Genomic DNA, 19879 nt, shown 5'->3' on the forward strand with positions numbered 1-19879 from the left:
TCCCGACCCCAGGCAGGGCAGGCACTCAGAGAGTCCAGGGCTCCACATGCCCAGCTTGGGAACTATGAATTTAAGATATAACTTTTCACAAAGGAATGGCTCCACCAAAAATGACCACGACTTCAATAACGTGTGTGGTTACTTTTCAGACACAACATTGTCAGGTCGGTTATACTGTCAGGTCCATCTTACAGACGGCAAGACTGAGGCTCAAAGCAGCTAATCAGCTCATCCTGTCACGTGATGGGTGACAGGACCGGGATTCGGCCTCAGATGCCCGCACTGTGAATCTACTATTTATTCTCTCTGATGGCAAAATTCCTTATTAGTCCTCCTTAGCCTGAAGACAAAGTGGAGCTGAGACAACAGAGTGGCCCTTCTTCCAGGCTCCCCGACCCCTTCGCCTCCAACTGACGCCACCACCTGGTCTCCTTCAGCACTGGAGACTGGAGCCCACAGGAGGCCTGGCATGCTAGGCACACAGAACCTCCCCGGGGGGCCCTCGGCCCCAACCCAGGCAGAGGCCCTCAGGCTACAGCTGCTAGTCTCCACGGGGGCTCAACTCACTCATCCAGCTCTCTGGGCACCCCTCCCTCCACCCACCCCAGAAAGCAGAGCCAGGCTGGAAATGCTCTCACCAGGCCATCCAACATAGTCAGCCGTTCCCAAGCTACTGCTCCTTTGGAGACAGATCTCCCCGACCTGGTCTGCATCATAAACATGCCTTTCCCAACCCAGGGCTTGGCCCAGGACTTAATGATTCTGAGAAATGCCCCAGAAGTCGGTTCTTGGAGGGTCCCAGCAAAAAGAGATATTGGGGAAGAAGCAGACTCATTTGCATACAGTGAAGGAAAGCCACTGGGTGGTAGGCGCCCACCCTGTGCTAGGTTCTGGGGATACAGAAAGGAAAAGACACGTCTCTCTCATGACCCAGTGAGTCTTTAGAGATCATTCAGTCCCTCTTATTCATTCAAGATAGGAGAAAACGGAGACCCAGAGATGACAGATTGACCCGAGATGTTCATATGATTCAAGCCAACAGGGTCCTTTCCTGAGACTTCTCAAGCTGGAGCTGGAGGAAAAGGCTGTGTAGCTGGGGCTTTCCAGCCAGGCTGGGACCACCACACAGTGAGGGAGACGCCTGGCACGGAACGCAAGGAGAGATCAAATCCGTGGCCACGTCAATGCTTTCCAATATGTCCCCTCTATCACTTAAACCAGAGGCAGCAGAGTTTCTGTCACTTGCCACCAGAGAGTTTGAATTATGAGACCTTGCTGTGCCCATCCCCCCACATCTGCCTCTGCTTTGTGACTCAACTGTCCTCTCTCTTGCCTGGCCAAGGCACCAGGCTTTCTCCCATGTTGTAGGGCCAGTGTCCCCTCCTCCAACACCCATCTCTACCAGGCTCTCCAGAGCTGCTGGGTAGAGCCTCCCAAAAGCTCAGTGCCCAGCCCCCATCACCCAGGGGCTGGGTGGCCAAGCTGAGTTAAGCTAGAAAGAACAGGAGAGTTCAGGAAGGAACATGTGTCTCAGCTAACAGGGCAGGGTAGACTGTGCTGGAACGGTGGAATAAGCTGAATGCTGTCTGAACAGGGGCATGGTGTGACTCCTTCCGAGAGATCAGAAATGCCACAGAAAGGACAATGAGGTAGAAGGCACTAAGAACCAGGAGGCAAGGCTCCAGGCTTCATTCTGTCATGACCGGTAAACTCAAGACCTCTGCCAGTCCTCCCAGATCCCACATTCCAAAACATCATGGTCTCTTCTCCTGTCTGCCCGGATCCAATGGACGCTGGTCTTCCTTCCTCTGGCAAGCTCCTGCCAGCTCAGGATCCTGCCAGGATGCCCAATGCCCACAGCCTCATCTCCAGATCTAGTCTTGCTATGAGCCCAGCTGCAGCGGCCCTGAGCCGTCACTCAACTGAGCAGACCCCACCCTGCCTTGTCTGCATCAGGATTAGAGGTTAGGGAAGGGACATGAGAGCAGATTTCCTGCTGTCGCTTCCATCGGACCAGACTGAGACGAGATGAGATAGAAGGCGTGTGGTGGCAGCCATGGGCGCAGTGGGGGAAGCAGGCCTGCCTGGCCACCAAACAGATTATTGTGGACGCATGCGGGTCTGGGCAAGCTATTTGCCAACACGGCTTGCATCTCAGGCTGATGTTGGCAGAAGCCCAGGGTCTCGGCCTGCAAGACGCTGGGGAAGAACATCTACCAACCCTGTTCTCCTTAAAAGGAGAGCTCCTCCTCAAACAGTCACACGGGACACAGCCGTGGGGGTGGAGAACGAGCCAGCAGCTACCAACAAGCAGGACATAGCTTCCAGCCCAGGAGGAGTTTAGTGTTTCAAACCACACATCACAAATCATTTCCTCTGCACATTCCTTGGAAGTTTGGGGGCATTAACTTTCCATCTTATCTTTCCTAGGGTGGACGCCAGGAGCTGGCCCTAGTGATGTTTGCATTTGAACAACAGTGAGATTGGGTGTCAGCTGCCCCAGGGGCGCCGAGGAAGATGAAGAAATGGAGCAGGCTGTCTCCAGGCAAAGGAGGAGAGAAGGGCAGAATCCGGATGGTATGGAATGAACAGCAAGGGAGGGAAGTGGAAAGGGGAAATGGGATTTGCTACTGCTCTATCAAATTACAGCGCGCAAAGCTAGCTCCAGGTGATGGGCTCCTGAGTGTCACCGCCAGGGTACAAACCTCAGTTGTGCCCTCTACTTACTGTGTGACCATGTGTGAATGGGCAAACTCTCTGAACTTGAGTTTGCCTCTCAGCAAAACAGTACCTACTTCCTGGGACTGTCAGGGGCACTGAGTGAGATGACAAGCGACCCTTAGCCCAGCACCTGGTACACAGCAAACACTCCATCCAATCCGGACACGATTATCATTCTGCCAGAACTTCTGTGAAATTTGGTTACAGGTAGGTGGCAAAGCCTGGGTTCTGGTCTTTCTGCTGATCTCAACAGATGGGTTTTGAATAGGCAGGCTTACCTGAGTCACAGATGACCCCTCTACCTTGACCTATGAAATCCAGAGCTCTAGAAAGGCAGACAAAAGCGCAGCATCAACATTTCACCTGCTATTGCCGAAGTGATAAATAATTAGAATATTACTTAAAGATATGCAGATATCTAGGTTGGCTAACCTTAAACCATTGGAAATCAGTGTTAAATTTGTCCTAGTTTTTCCTCGGGCTTGCGTCTTCTGTAAAGGGGATCTGTGCCTGCGTTATATATATATCATTTGAAAAAAAAAAAAAGGTTCTGCTGCTTTAAAAAAGAAAAAAGTTTGAAATCCACCATCCTAAATAAGAGCACCTCCAGATACAGGTCTGCACCTCTGAGACCTACTTCAAGTCATTTGTCTCCGGAGGAGACGCCTCTTTGAGAGTCCTGAGCGTCCAGTGGGTTGAGACCAAACCCAGGGAATTATCGCTAAAGAAACCCAAGCCCCGCTTCGGATATGTGTTGGCAGTAAACACTGACTGTATGATGTAACTTTTTCTTTTGTTTTAAGAGACACTCCTTTCCTACCACTGAGGCATTGCTGTCAATTTAACAAAGCCAAAATTGAGTTCATGGAGAGAAGAGGGCCTCTTCCACTTCAAGGACTACAACCTTTGAAAATGCATTTAAAAGAGAGTAAAGTTTTTTTTAGATGTGAATAGCCAGAGACCCAGTGAGGTGTAGGAAAGGTGACCCTGCCAGAGGGCCTTCCCAAGACAAGGTTCACTCAGGTCAGCCGGTAGTCTGTCGCAGGTAAGAGGCAAGGGTCACCCTCTGCCCTCCTCCGCCCTGGCCCTGGCACCCTGGAGCCCTGACAGGTGACAACTTACTTGCAAGAGTAAGCAGCCCCCTCCTCGGGCGAGGGAGTGAGGAGGGGTTGGAGAGGCCAGTCAGTAAGAAGCAAAAGAAGAAATCTTCCTTAAGAAAATTACAATCTCCACTTAGGGGCTAGGCTTGCCATCCAGCCAGAGGGCTAACTTTTTTTTTTAAAGGAATTTATTGGGGCACCTGGGTGGCTCAGTCGGTTGTGCATCCGACTCCGGCTCAGGTCATGATCTCATAGCTCATGAGTTCGAGCCCCGCGTCAGGCTCTGTGCTGACAGGTCAGAGCCTGGAGCCTGCTTTGGATTCTGTGTCTCCTTCTCTCTCTGCCCCTCCCCTGCTTGTGCTCTGTCTCTCTCTGTCTCTCAAAAATGAATAAATGTAAAAAAAAAATTTTTTTTTAAAAACGAATTTGTTGGAAGGATACAGGGTCGCTCACTGAATCAAAGGCAAAAACCAAAATGTATTATGCCTTGGGAAGGACGGAACTAGGTGGCTCCTGGAAATGCTAACTGGTGGCTTATCTTTCTAGAATGTGGGGAGATGGAGGTGGCCTCCCTCACCTTCTCCTGCCCCAGCTTTGGGCAGAGTGATTGACAGGTTCTCCCAACCATATCAAAGGAAGAGGGTGTAATTCAATTCCCCCATGGGAAAAATCACACTTTGGTTTTGACAATTTATCGTTTATGTGTCTTTTTCTTGTGAGAAAATAGCTTTTAGTCAAACTCCCAAACCAGTGAGAAAAGTTGGGCACTCTATCAAAATAACAGCGGAGGGGGTGGAGGAGAAGGTTCTTTTTATCTCCTTCCATCTTAATACATACTCTGGATTAGATGCTGATTTATTTGGCACTAAGGGCTGCTGTTAATCAGTTATATGTCAGCAATCATTTCCAGCGACATTTAAATTATAAAGCGCGGTGGGATTAACTGCACTTTTGCAAATTACCTCTTTATAAAAGTATGAGTAAACCTGATGTGCACCCCGGGGGTGTCATCACCCCCTGTCTACATTTGCTGTGATTCTGGGGATTATGACAAGGCTTGGTTTAAGCTGATGAATTCGGTAGGACGTGTTTAACAAAGCATCTTGAGAGACCTGGGATAGCCCAAGCCAGTTTCCAAAGTGACAACCAAAGACTTGTTAGGGTCACACCTAGCAGGAACCCCAGCTGAACTTGGGGACGGTGCCTGTCCTCCTGCCTAGCTGGTCCGGGCATGCAGCTGACCCTTTGCAGAGCACACAGTGTCGAAGGCCTCACTTTGTCTGGAAGGTCTCTGGCCATCTGTCCCTTCAGTGAGGATTAGAAAGTTCAGAGCAGCAGGAAGGGGAATTATCAGTCCTTAGGGTCCTAACAGGCTCTAGGAATTGTTTTTGGTTTTTCTGGGACTTCCCTCTTGATTATATAAACATTACTAAGAAACAACAAAACAAAAATTAGGAAAATACTGAAGAAAATACTGAAGAATACTGAAGCAAAGCCAAAAAATGAAATTACCCACAACCTTACAGCCCAGGACCACCAACAGCATTTTCAGACCCTGGCTTTAGGCTTCCCCTGAGGACACGGGGGAGGGCATGCTCATATGTGTTCACCTATGCTGTTGTCAGTGCTTTCAAGGAAACAAATAGGGAATAAATAACTAAACATATGTGCATAATTAGGGTCATAATATATGCCTATTTTCACATCCTGCATTTTTCACTTAACCGGATATTGTGTTTTCCCTGTGCCATTCTAGTCTTCAAAAATAACATTTTGGGGCGCCTGGGTGGCTCAGTCTGTTAAGCATCTGACTCTTGGTTTTTGCTCATAATCTCACAGTTCGTGAGTTCAAGCCCTGCATCTGGCTCTGTGCTGACAGTGCAGAGCCTGCTTGGGTTTCTCTCTCTCCCTCTCTCTCTCTCTCTCTCTCTCTCTCTGCCCCTTCCCCACTTGTGCTTGCTCTCTCTCTTTCTCTCTCAGAATAAATAAACATTTAAAAAGTTTAAATAACATTGTGATAACATGTGCTTTGGTTTTAAACATGACGCAGGCCCTTGGTGAGGACCTCTGCGGCACACATCACGGTACGTGGCCCTGGTTAGCTCACCATTAGACCCTAATCATGGCTTACACCTTGTCCTTGTGTCTCCACTTCACTTTTTCCTGTTCCTGAGTCAACTTCCACGTGTGTGTGCATATTTCTGCATTTTTACTTCTGTGCATTTATACTTTTCGTACTCCCATTTCCTCACATTACTCATGTGGTGAGTTTTTTTTTTTTTTTTAGTTTCTTTCTTTTAAGAGAGAGTGCGTACGAGTGGGGGAGGGACAGAGAGAGAGAGGGAGAGAGAGAGAGAGAGAGAGAGAGAGAATCCCACTCAGGCTCCACACCGTCAGTGCAGAGCCCCATGCAGGGCTAGAACTCACGATCCATGAGATTGTGACCTGAGCCAAAACCAAGAGCCAGATGCTTAACCAACTAAGCCACCCAGGCACCTCTTAAATTCTGTTTTTAAACCTCACCTGAATGACAAACAAATATTACATTATACGATGGTACCCTATTTTGCCTCTCCAATACCCAATTTGGGGACACTGGGTTGTTTCTAATGTCTAGTATGATAAATAGTGCCGCAAAGAACATCTTGCCCCATGAAACTTTATGTTTGTCTCTAATGTTTTCTGGAATCTTTGGGAAATTAATTAAAACTTTGGCTCAGTTCTATGTTAGGCTAAAAGGCTGTCACTGCTGCCCGCCCCCAGCCCACTTAGTGGATACTGAAATTCTCACTGAAGTGACAAGGGGTTTCTGTTTTGACAGGATGCTTCCAGTGACAGAGCGCTCACTACCAACTGCTCACATTTGGGCATCACAAACAAGGTCCTTCCTTTGATCAAAACAGAATTTAGTGCTACAAATCAGGGACATGGAGAACTAGTTAGTTCTTTCCCATGGGTTCTTCACATAGTCAGACATGTCTCTACGCCTTCCTCCTCCATTCTAATGAACTTGAGTCATTAGAGTTTCCTTCTGGGGGCACCTGGGTGGCTCAGTTTTTTGAGCATCTGACTCTTGACCTTGACTCGGGTCATGATCTCACAGTCGTGAGATCAAGCCCCCTGTTGGGCTCTGCTCTGGACATGGAGCCTGCGTGGGATTCTCCCTCTCCCTGTCTCTCTCTTCCTCTCTCTCTGGCCCTCCCCCACTCTCCCTTTCTCAGAAAACAAAGAATTTAAGAGTTTTCTTCTTCTGAGGAAGGGTGGGGGAAACCCCTCCCCATCATGGGCTCTTTCCTCTGGATCCCCCCTGGTGCCTTCATCCCTCCTAGCCTTTGCAGGCATTCTGCAATTCATATGTATTTAGGAGAATAAATCTTGAATGCACTCTAACTGATAAGGTGTAGATGTACCACAGCTACACCCTGGGGACAGCTGTTGCATCAGGGTTGAGCTCACCTGCCACCTTTGCAGCCCGACCATCCTGGTCCTTGGCCCTGCTCCAGCCCTCAGTGGCTGTGTGACTTTGAGCACGTTCCTGAACTTCTCTGGGCCACCTATGTTGTAGGAGGAATGAGGTGAGATGACACACGTGCAGAACTCACAGGGGGCAGCACAGGGTCTGCCCTAGGTGCTGCTAGACCACCCCGGTGGTCGGATTCCAGCAGCGAATTCTCCACCCGGCAACTGCAAGACGACACAGAAGACACATGCCATTCAATGCCCCCTTAGATCCTACAGGGACAAACTCTCTGGTCCCAGTGGAACGAAGCACCCAGGGTTTCCAGTGTGCCCACAGGTTGCCATATGGTGGGGAAGAGCGTGATGAGGAGCTCACCAGACACTACCGGTGTGCTTGGACCTGTTTATCTGGAGCATCCCTGACAGGGACACAGGGGCTGTAAGTCAGACATGCCCAGTAAGTAGGGAGGCTTCAGGCATGGCTGGTTTCAGGTCACCTGCTCAGCTCTGCTGCTGAGATGCTGACCAGACACACACACACACACACACACACACACACACACACACACACACACCCTTTTCAGCAGGCAACTCCCAGATCCAGGACCTCAAGACCTGGGATCAGCTCTGGAAATGGAACAAATAAAAGCCCAAAAACAAAAGAAAATAAAGAAGACAGGTCTTGGTTTAGCCTTCCGAAGTACGTGGCATTCTGCATGCTGCTGTGATCTGGTCAGAAATGAAGATGTTTGCAGGCTGGTTACAATAAGATTTGGGGAAGGGAATGAAAGAATGGCTGGAACCACTCTGCAGGTCTGATGAGAAGACCTACCGCTCCCATCATCCCCAGTTCTGATCCAGCGGCACCTAAGAGCTGTACAAGAGGCAGCTCAGAGGGAGAACCGAGGGCCTGGGGCTTCCCTGTTCTCCAGGAAGCCCCCAGGCCCACAGCTCGGGTGACAAGGGGACAAGCAAGTCAGGAGGGTGGAGAGCTGCCTAAATTTCATTAACTCAGAGCCTCTGGATGGAGCTCGTAAGATGTCTGTGAACGAAGCGTTGAAACCTTTCATTGTTTCAAGCACTGATGATCATTTTCTCTCCCTGCTGCATTTATAGTCGTCACTGCTGCTAAGATGCCTGTTTCGTTATGGTCCGTGCCTCACCAGGGTAACTAGAGTCCAAGAGAGGCCTTGTGCTGCACGCCCCAGTACATCCAGTACATCCAGCACAAACCAGTACAATGTGCCTTCGCACGGCCATTCCTTCTGGGCAGAAGACCTGTCTCTGTCCTGTCCATTGTGTAAACTCCTATTCATCTTTTGAAACCCTTTTCAAAGGCGTTGAAACTGAGAAACCTGGGAATCATCCGTTTCTGACAGCTCTCCTTCTGAGCCTACAACCAGTTCCCACTGCCTCTACCTCGGGGATCGCTCCCCTCCCTTCCACCCTCACCGCACTGCCGACAGGCCTCAGCACCTGTCCCCCAACACGGCCTGCCTCTAAGTACCAAGTACTGGACCAGGTATGTCACAAACACTTCATCCCTCAGCAGCCTTGTGGCACCCACCCGAGATACGGGCAAACTGTGAGTGTGCGGATCCACCACTAACTTGTTCTGTGACCTTGGGCAGTTTGCTCCCTCCCTCCTTGGCCTCAGTTTTCTCATGTATAAATGGGGAGCTTACATGACACTGTCTTTAAGACTGCTTATAGGTCTAAAACTGGATACTTCAGTTTCTTCCTTAAAAAAAAATCCCTGTAGTGGGCTGGTGTTTTCAGTTTTATATTTGGAACTGTGAATGTTTTAAGGGGAACATTGATCAAATGGACTCCATGATGCATGCCAGCAGGGCCTCCAGAAAGCAGATTTGAACTAAACACAGAACCTCTTCGAGGGGCGTGTTGCAACTGAATTTACAAAATAATTTCCTAGGTCTGCACTCCTGAGCGATGAAAGGGCACAGGCCTTAGAAATAAGAAGACCCAGGTTGAAAAATGGCTCTGCCACCTATGACGACCACCTTCTTGAGTTTTCTGGGCCTCAGGCTCCCCCTGGAAAATGGAGATAAAGTAAACAACCACAGAGGATTGCAGTGAGAAATGAAGCACACGGTGTTTGTAAAGTGCTTGGAGCAGCACTGGCCTGTGTACGTAGCTGCAGTTATTACCATTATCATTATCACTGTCACTTTTAGCAGAACGACCAGGTCAGGGGTCAGTGGGAGGGTGCCTCTGCCCACGCAAAGCCTCTTTGGTGATGAAACCACCTCCGGACAGACCACGAAAGGTATCTGCCAGCATGGGCAGACCTTAATGCCAAAGGCCAGACCCACCTTGAGGCTTAAGTCAAGTAAGTCACCCAAGGCGCTCACCCACTTTTCAGAACCACAACTTGAAGGAATCGCCTGATCCTGGGGGCCGTCAATGGCCTTCCCTCCTTGAGGGTGTCCACACGGAGACAACACGACCCTCTCTGAAAAACAGGGAAAGGTCTCCACGCATGGTGGCCGGCTGTGTCCTGAGCTACTGAGGCAGAGAAGCCCGGGGGGTGTGGGAAATCAGGGCAGGTGTTAGCTGTGCCGCACCGGGTGCCACAGAGGCTGGGCCACCACATGGATACCGGGGCCCTGTACGAACTCAGAAGAGCACTTGCCCCAAGAGACAGAATGCAGTAGCAAGGTGAATTTCCACGTTACACATTATCTTCAAAACTCATCTCCTTAATTCAGAAGGATTGAAAGTCAAATCTCCTTTTCCAGTGTCTCTGAGAGCCCTCGGACGGGGGTTCTTTCCTCAAAGGGGAGAAATAAAATTAAAACCTTGCCTTCTCCTGCCAAAGCCCATACTTTCTTCCATTCAGGAGCCCCGCTGACCATATTCCCCCAAATACCCTTAGAAAATCAAGTCTGCTGTGCCAGCAGGCGATGACGGACACCTGGCAGGTGAGGTCAAGGCTACTTCACCCGGGCACTTTGTGACCCAACCAGGTATCTCCATGTTTGCAAGAGCTTCTCTCCCTCTGCCCTTTTCTTAAAGACAATAACAGTAACAGCACAATCCAAACTTTGTTTTGTTGGAGGTCAGTCTGTTTACTGAACAAAGGTCTAGGTTTGGGAATACCTGGGCACTGTGGATAAAGAAGGATGTGGAGTTCTGTGGGCTTTTATTTATTTACTTATTTAGACAGACAGAGAGTGAGAGATAGCTCAAAAGCAGGGGAGGGGCTGAAAGAGAGGGAGAGAGAGAATCCCAAGCAGGCTCCAAGATATCAGCACAGAGCCTGACTCGGGGCTTGAACTCATGAACCGTGAGATCATGACCTGAGCCAAAATCAAGAATCAGACACTTAACCGAATGAGTCACCCAGGTGCCCCTGGAGTTTTTGGTTTTTTAAAGTCTTGGGAGCTTTGCTACCAGGCCAGGGGGCTCACAGCCCCAGGATCACGTCAGAATCACCTGGGCAGCCTTAAGAAATACCAATGCCTGACTCCATGCCAGGCAATGAAATTGGAATCTCTGGGCATGTGATGGAGGGCAGGTAAATCAACCAAACCCTGGTTCTCCCGGTATCAGGTGACAGGAACAGTTACAGCCTTCCCTACCCATATAACAGGGGAAGCAATGTGCCAATCTCATAGGGCCATTGCAAAGATTAAATAAGTCAGCTCGTGGGAAATGCTTAATAGCATGCGCCCAGCTCTTCCCAAGACCGTGAGGGGGATGAGTGCTAATACTGGGCTGTGTGCAACACCTTGACATCATCACATAGGTGGGAAGCTCTCTCAAGCTCAGCAGTGGAAAGCGGGGGCCCATGCCTGAGTCCCAGTGTCCTCACCTGTGAAATGGGGTAATAACCCCCAGAAAGTCATTCTGAAGATTAGGTGACACGAGTTATGGAAAGTTTAAGACACGCACGGCCCAGTGTGCACCAACACGCGTTGGCTCTCACTGTTGCAAAAGGTGATGTACCACCTGGAAGTGCCCCATTATGGAGATGCTGGGTTGAGGGACTGGCCAAAGGTCACCAACTGAGAAACAGAACACCCAAGATTTGAACCTCAGACTGTCTTTTCTCCAAAGTCTACATTTCCCCTCCTTGTCAATCTCCGCTCTTACAGTGGGTTGGTCGCTTCTTGCACAAGAGCTTCAGCCCTCAGGCTGGCATTCGAGGCCTTTGAGGTTGGGCTCCAACCAGCCTTCCCAATCCTACCTGTACTCACATCCGCTGTTCCTGGAATGTGCACTGCGCACCATCGCCCTGGGGCCTCAAGTCCTACTTCTGTGCATGCCTCTTCCAGAGCCTGGTCCAGACGCCTGCCCCCCAATGATCTGCCTGCCAGCATGTGCTTCTCCCTCCGCTGAGGTCCCTTGTCAATTATTTTAGTGTTTCGGATACATTGCATGTCGCTTACAGGCATATCTGTCCTGCTGGACTGTGGGCTCTCAGGACTAGAATTTGTCCTTATTTCTGTTCTGGCCGCTGCCTCCAGTAATCCAACCTAATGCCTTCGGTTTTCGAATGGGGGTTGAGGGAAACATGTTGTCATAAACTGACCCATCTGATTCACAAGAGATGTCACAGACATACTTAACACTATTAATTTTCCGTGAGGTTTGGCTGTGAGGCATTTGGCAAACTGTCCATGATGAGTATTTGACAGCCAGTCATGCTGGGAATTCGGGGCGGCAGATGGGTGTGGTTGGCAGCATATGGCTGAGTGTAGGTTCGGTGTTTATGCATTTTTACAAACTATGACTTTATATTTAAGCGTAAAGAAGGGAAAGAATTCAAAATTAAGTTGTGCATTTTGAGGAGTTGTGTTCATGCTTTTAAATGAGAAGCAAGTTTAGGGATACAGACAGGATCGCTCTCTGGGACCATCGTGGAGGGGAAAAGCTTTGAATGTTCTTGCCCTAGAATGACCTCTGGTGCTGATAAGGGGCCTACCTGATTGACTGAGTCCCTATATTTTCTGGATTCATTTGACAGACAGATTCTAAACTCTTTCCAATAAGGAACACATTGCCCCATAGGATTTGGGCTTTGGGAGGAAAAGATTAGATTCCATTTGTTTTACAGAAATACATCCAGACCTCAGCTACCTTGTAACTCCAAGAGGGATTATTAAATCTTGGCTTTTGGAGATCAGCCTATACAACAACTGCCTTGTTCTATGGATTGGGAGAGTGAGCCCAGGAAGGGCAGTGACTTACCCAAGGTCACTACCCAAGGTGGGTAGAGCTGGGGCAAGGATCCTCTTCTCTTAGTTCAGGGACTACCTCCCTGCACACACTGTGCTGTGTAACTGAATGTAGGCATGGCTGGGGTTGGGAAAGACCCTGAGCCATCTTGGGAGGAGGGGTTTGGATACAGAGCCACATGAACCCTTCGTCCCATCTCTCCTGGGTCAAGCAGGTCAGAGCTGGAGGGGCAGTGGAGAATGTCTAGCCCTGTGTGTGTGTTCCCAGGCTGGAAGGAGGAGGCAGTGAGCCAGGAGCAAGAAAATCCCAAGCCCAATAATGTTGAAGGTGCTAATGACATTTTGGGGGGGGGGGAGCCTTTGGGAAGTAATTAGGGTCAGATGAGGTCACGAGGTAGGATCCTCAGGATGAGAGCCACGCCTGGATAAAAAGAGGAGGAGACATGGAATGTTGCTCAATGCTCTCTACCATATGAGGACACAACAGGAAGACAGCCATCCGCAGGCCAAGAAAAGTACTCTCTCCAGGTCCTTGATCTGCTAGGGCCCTGATTGAGGGCCCTTCCAGCTGCCAGAACTGTGAGCAGTCAATATTTGCTATTTAAGCCACCCAGGATATGGTAACTTGTTATAGAAGCCTGAGCTGAAACACTAATCTCATACAACCTCTTCATTTTATAAATGAATAGACCGAAGCCAGACAGGGTAAGTGACTTTTTCAAAGGCACACAAGACCCAGGACATTCAGCCAAACCACACGTTTGTCTTTTTGCCCCACACCCTTGCTAAAGGGTCAGAAAATTCTCCACCCTTATGGGTACATCCAGAAAAGGCTAGAACCATTCCACACATCCTCTGAGGCGTTAGAATGCTCAAGTCAGGAGGACTTGAAAGATTTCCTGTTTTTAAAAAACTCAAATCGAAAAGTGCTGTCATTTTCCTTAAATACATTCTTTTGAATAAAACATCTATTCTTGATGCCAGCAGCAGGCTTCGAAACATGTTCAAGATGACATGATTGATAACAAGAAGGCTTTTTCAAGATGTTTCTAATTTCATCTTCCTGGTTAAAGAATGCGAACTTTCTCACATGATGTATGGTCTAATAAGAAGGTGTGCTTGAACCAAAGTTATTTATTTATGCTTCCATCTTTGACAGATGAATATTAACTACTGAGAAAATTGTAAAGCCAATTAGTAAAAGCTGAATAACGTCCATATGAGAATGTGAGCACAGAAACACCAGTTACTTGGCTTCCAAATGCAGAGCCACAGACATTCCCTGCCTTCCTCTGGGAGGCAGTAGCCCTGCAGGCACGGTGGCCCCTCCCCCCCCCCCCAGTGCCCTTGGGTTGGCCTTGATGACGCCCAGTCCGAGAGCTCATTCTGGGATGCACAAGGGAGGGGCACCCCGTGCCGTTGAATTTCCTCCACACAGGAGCTGCAGAAAAATCACACTGCTCAGCCACTGACCCCCAGCACCGCAGGCAGATGAGCGAGAACAAAGAGAAGCTCCAGAGATGAGCTCTGCTCTCCTCTGCCTCCAGGAGGGAGTCTGCAGTGGGGGAAATGGGGGTCACAAGCTGTCTCACCCACTCATCTCCTCCTACTCTGGTCTGGTCTGCTCTTCACGAAGAGCTTGCTCCCAGGAGCTGGGCGTGCTACGATTATTTACTGAGCACCCACGATGTGCCAGGCACCAGAAACACAAAACAGACACAGTCCCTGCTCTCATGGGGCTTCCAGTCCAGAAGGCAGTGAGACAGCAGTATTGCAATACCCGGGGACCCCTTGAGACAGCTCTGAGGCAGGCGGGGACAGTGTCGTTCCACACCCCCTTGCACACCCCTCTCATGGCTGAAGCTGAGAAAGGGAGGGGGAGGGGCTGACAGCAGCTTCCAACATTAACAAAAGGTTAATTTATCCAACACGTGCTGCAAATGTTGTGTTGTGCTTCCAGAAGTGCAGAACAAACAACCTGAGATTTCACTTGAAGGCTGTAAATTATTCTTTCCCCCAGCACCCTGGGCACCAATCTGTCATCCTGCGTTTCCTCGGTCCATTGCTAATTTTTAATAATTTCTTGACAACTGCTTGCTCCGTATTAACATCCCAATACCACGTTGCAGTTCAAGAAAGCAGTGTAGCAGGACACCCCCCCTTCAGTCATCCCCTCAATGCCCCGCCTATTTAGCCAATGATCAGATCTGCCCACAGACTGACCTGCATGCTTTTTTCCATTACAAGCACCCTGTCTTTAAAGGAAAAGGCCTTTCTCCAACCTGAACCACCAGTTGTAATTAAAAACCCAGCAGAGCTACCATTTCGCTCCGTCCCCTGACTCTCCTTGTCTTGTCTGGGGCCCTCACTAAAGTATGGGAATGAATTTTCCATTAAGGATCCCTTGCCTGCTTGATGAGTCCCGGATGATACAGTGGACTCTGCAAGAAGGAACAGAGATCAGACCTAGGGTTGTAGACTCCTAGCCTATCTGAACGGAGAGGAACCTTGGGGCTATTCCCATCCTAACCCTTGATTTTTTTTTTTCCCTTGTCCAGAGAAGGACAGCGCCTCCATCCACAGAGGAATGTCACACACACAAGAATGTCAGGCCTGGGGCAGGAACACCGCTCTTGGCCATTACTAGATCACTCTGACCAAAGCACACTGCTACTCCCCATTCAGCCGTGTCCACCTCCTCACCCCAATTCATCTTCCTGGGATTTAACACCCTAAATAAACTACATGAAATTCCCAGCAGCTCGTTAAGAATCCAGTCCCATGTGTGCGATGGAAAACACTAGCAATTGTGAACAAGGCGTTTGCACATTTGATTATGTATAGCAGTTTCTAAGCCCCCTCTGGACTAAAATCTCTGGTGTTCCAGAGGAGAGTACATGGAATTTCAATTTCTCCCTGGGCTTAAGTACAGAATGTGCAAAGTCACAAACTGCTTTTCATGGCCAAATTGATTAGCTTCTCTACATCCTCACCTAAGGAAATGCAAGGGGTCCGAGCGCTCAGTTTCAGCACAGAATCTATCCTTAAGTTAAATGCAAACATTGTTCGTCATTACTCAGCTGGCTCTTCTTTGAGAGGAATTTCATTGTAATACGATTGGACAAACCCGTGGAATAATATTAAAACCATAAACTATATAGAAGTACATATGATGGCAGGCAGAGGGGATAAGTCAGGAACTCTGAAAAGTTATTATCATGCTCCAAATTGAGTGTCATAGCATCTAACTACAACTCATAATGTTAACTCTCAGACTCCTTAGACATCTTTATTTCTTGTCGGGGAAGTTATCATTTGTCATACTGGACCGCCTGAGTATCCATTTTATATCAAAGACAACAAAAATATGTAATTTTATATGTTCCTGTACCCATCATTTTAGCACAAAAGGACTTTATACTCAAATTAATACACTTGTGCAGAATGCTAGTTTTGAAAACCACAGCACAGCAGTAAATGAAGAACATTACATGACACATGCAACTCCCTCTGCCATTTTTTTTAGATAAGACAGAAGGAGAGAAAAAGGGAGTGTGTATCATTATAAGTCACTTCCTAAAGTGTAGAAATCTCCTTTTCATCACTGTCATTTGGTGATCAGCTTCATTAACATGTAATTATCCGTTAGTGGGAGGTGAGACTTTTTTTTTCTGTCATGGAATTTGCAAAGAAATATACCAGCCCCACCCAAGTTCCTGGTGCCCTGCGGGTCTTCTGGATTTGGGCTTTGGTGGTGCATCAGGACCAGAGAAATGGGGTAATGAGGAAATAAGAGAAAGACAAACACTGTATGTTGTCACCCACATGTGGAATCTTAAAAAGCCGAACTCATAGAAACAGAGACTAGAATGGTGGTTTCCAGGGGCTGCAGAGTTGGGGGAAGTGGGGAAATGTCAGTCCAAAGGTACAAACTTCAGTTATAAGATGAGTCGGTTCTGGGGATCTATCGTACAGCATAATGATTAGAGTTCGCAATACTGTATTGTACACTTGAAAGTTTCTAAGAGAGTAGCTTTTAAATGCTTTCATCACAAAAAGAAATGGAAATTATGTGAGGTGATGGAGGTGTTAACTAATCCTATTGTGGTGATGACTTCACAACATAAACATGTATCAAATCATTATGTACACCTTAAATTTACACCATGTTGCATGCCAATTATATCTCAGTAAAGCTGGGGTGGGGGGGGTAGGTTGTTTTTTTAAGAATATACAGAGGTGAGAGTTACATGACAAGGCTAAGTGAAGAAATGAGGTCGAGGTAGGCACTGACCTTAGAGAACTTACTTCTACTAGTTCCACCACAGTCCTATAACTTGTGGTAGCTTACCTAATACCTTCCTGAGCCTCTTATTCCTCATTTGTAAACCCAGGATAATCACATCACCTCCTTCATAGCAGTGCGGAAGTAAATGACTGGAAAACCTTCATCGACAGCCGGGATCATAGTAAGTGCTCAATAAATGTTAGCTGTTCATCCCTTGCTAACACCTGAGAAATTCTTTCCTTATGTCTCTTAATCTCTCTTTAATACCTTCTCCTTTTGCCTTCCAAGCATGAAAGTACCCGAATTTCATGAAATTGTTGGGTCGAAATCTACATGCCTTGTTGATTTCACTCACGGTTCCAAATTGCCCCTTCAAAAACACTAGTATATTTTGCATTTGGCATTCACACAATGCTGACAAGAGAAACCAATAAGTAATTTCAAGACCATGAGAAAGTTACTAAGTGTGTAGAAGCTTCCGAGGTGTATTTATTTTCGATCAAAGAAAATAGTCATCTTGATAGCTAAGAGAGATGTTTCTGTATAAATGGAAATAAACTATTCTTGCTCACATAACTCAAAAACATAGAATAAATGGGGTGACAATGCCAATGCCCCCCCCCACCTCTCTCCATTCACTCCTTTGTCCTGACCTTGCCTATATCTCCCTGAAAAACTAAAGGCATTAACCAAGCTCATGAATCATCCCTTACCATCCCCTTGAGCTGGTCCCACCTCCCCTCCCTCCCTCATTTCACAGCTCAAAAGAGGCTCTCAACTTCCCACAGACCAGTCACTCCGTGTGTGTCTGGACTCTAGCCTCTAATCTGTCTTCAAATTTTGACACGTCCAATCTTCCCTCCCTGGATCATCCATTCTGCACCACCCACCACCGCCTCACCCCCTGAGCATTCCCATCAGTGCAAAAGCACGCTCCTAAGTCTCCCATCTGGGGACAAGAACGCTGTCTCCTGACCCCAGGCTCCCACCTGCTTCACTCAGGAGATGTCCTCATGTCAGTTCCGCTCCTATTGCTTGTCTGTCAGCAACTCCCTCCACTGGGGCTTCTGCGCCCACCCCTCCACGGAAACTGCCCCCTCTGAAGTCACCCGGACCTCCTCCCCTCCACTCAGATCTGAGAGCTGGCATGCCCCGGGGTCACGCCCTCTCTCCCTATTCCCTCAGCACGTACCACACCTGAGCAAGCAGACCCAATGGCTTCAACTACAAGCACCTGCTATGCTGCGTGATGGCCTTTTCTGGTCACTGGAGCATGCTCAGCTCACACAGGAGACCAGAAGCCCCGGGGAGTTAGCACTTCCTCGAAGCAGCCCTTCACCCATGACTGCCAGGATCCAGGGGATAAATAGCCCAGCTCCCTCACCTTTTGTGGGGGATAACCTTGAGGCATATTTTACAGTATCTACTAGAATTTCCAGGCTAGGTTGAGCCCCAGTGTGATTGATTATTGGTCAGAGGTTGCTATGGACTGAATTGTGCCCTCCCAAAATTCCTATGCCAAAGCCCTAATCCTCTCTCACTCTCTTTCACTCTCCCCAGCCCCCACTAGGTGAGGCCACAGCAAGGAGACAGTCATCTGCAACACAGGAAGAGGAGCTCCACCATAACCTGCTCGTGCTGGCCCCTTGATCTCAGGTGTCCAGCCCCCAGAACTACGAGAAATAAATGACTGATGAGCAAGCTTCCCCCTCCCCGCCCCCGCCATCTGTGGCATTTTATTATGGGAGCCTGGACTCATACAGGCGTTATATGATTAGAACTGACAGACACCGAAGCCGGTTGATTCAAGGGCGAGGTCCAGGCTGGAGATACAAACCCAGGAGGCCTCAGCACACGGACAAGTTAGTACAACAAAAGGGGGGTAATACACTTCCTACCTCACAGGTGGCTGTGAGGACTGAAATAGATACTTCACATGGCCTGCTTAGCACTGTGGTAGGACACGTATGAAAGCTTGGTAAATGGGACTGTTACCTGCAGAAGATCACACAAGGATATGCTCTTGGAATCACAGAATTTTGGATAGATTCTCTAGCTCAAAAACCTTAATTTGTAGCTAGGGAAACTAAGCTAAGCCAAGATTATTGACTTGCCTGGCATTTTTCTACCATTAACGATTGTTTTTTTTAAGATTTACAGACCCAGCCATAAAGGAGGAAGGTGAAGTTTAACTGTACCTTGATATTCAATTAGACAGAAGGGTACCAATAAACCTTGGAAATGCCAACGCCAAAGAGCACTCTTTAGTCCTGATTTTGTGACTCCTTCTTCATCCAATGCTGCTGGCCAGTCTCCTAACTTGGTTTCCATGAAATGATGCTCTCTCGATTTCCTGAAGAGAAAGGGAGGGAAAGAGGAAACATTAAAAGGCAAAAGGGAAAGTGACTGGCAAAGTGAAAGGCAAGCAGAGCCCATGACAGGATTATAGGGTCCTGAGTCAGTGAAGGAAGCACCAAGGGGCAGGGTGGGTACCAAGAAGGATGTGACCTCAAGTGGAGACGAGCCTCGTCTCCCGGGCAGCTCCAGAGCAGGAAATGCACCAAAAGTGGGTCCCACCTGGCGGAAGGAGAGCAGCTGCACGTGCTCGCATTGGTCAGTCAATGGAATGGGCAGTCAGGGCAGCGAGGGCGCATTCCAGGGCGGGTTGTTCATAGGCAGCCCCTGTCTCACTGAGGGCAATTCTGCAGCAAGGGGGCGGCTGTGAATTAGCCTCCAACACTCACAGCAGCTAGAAGGTGGGTGCACCTGCTCCCCAGAAAGGGGATCTGGGTAGAGACCCCATTATGCCCACCACGGAGACAGGGAGGGCGGAAGGAAGGACTGCTGTATTCACCGATCATGGGAGAAGTGCCCTAGAGGCTTCATTCTCATGACTGCCATCTTCCTAAAAACCCAACAAGGTCAGTGGGTAGGCGTTACTAATTCCAGCTTATTGATGAGGAAAAAGGGAGCATTTGTCCAAAATTTCGAAGGAACAATGAAGTGACCCCCCACCCCCAGAAAACAACCAACCAATGTGAGAAAGTGTCAAATTATTCACTTTCAAAGACCAGCCCACAGGTCCCAGAAGGACCTCAAAACCTCAATTC

At 48.5% G+C, this 19879-nt stretch overlaps 2 long non-coding RNA genes across 4 annotated transcripts in view; one reads left to right on the forward strand and one right to left on the reverse strand.

Moving 5' to 3' along the window:
- Positions 1-19879, reverse strand: part of LOC131499573 (uncharacterized) — an 815236-nt gene that overhangs the window by 573748 nt on the left and 221609 nt on the right. For both annotated transcript variants that reach the window (XR_009255960.1, XR_009255961.1), the window contains one exon: positions 18968-19122. This is a non-coding gene — a long non-coding RNA (uncharacterized LOC131499573). The remainder of the gene's footprint in view (positions 1-18967; positions 19123-19879) is intronic.
- On the forward strand, positions 1339-19024 carry LOC131499572 (uncharacterized). Of its 2 annotated transcripts, XR_009255959.1 has the most exons (5): positions 1339-1705; positions 2431-8802; positions 9214-9427; positions 18330-18631; positions 18922-19024. It is a non-coding gene; the product is annotated as an uncharacterized LOC131499572 (long non-coding RNA). The 2 variants fall into 2 exon arrangements; XR_009255958.1 differs by lacking the exon at positions 9214-9427 and adding an exon at positions 16876-16950 and having other exon boundaries at positions 2431-2928; positions 18330-19024.

The sequence above is a fragment of the Neofelis nebulosa genome, chromosome 17 (genome assembly GCF_028018385.1).
Source record: "Neofelis nebulosa isolate mNeoNeb1 chromosome 17, mNeoNeb1.pri, whole genome shotgun sequence".
NCBI classification, from domain to species: Eukaryota; Metazoa; Chordata; class Mammalia; order Carnivora; family Felidae; genus Neofelis; species Neofelis nebulosa.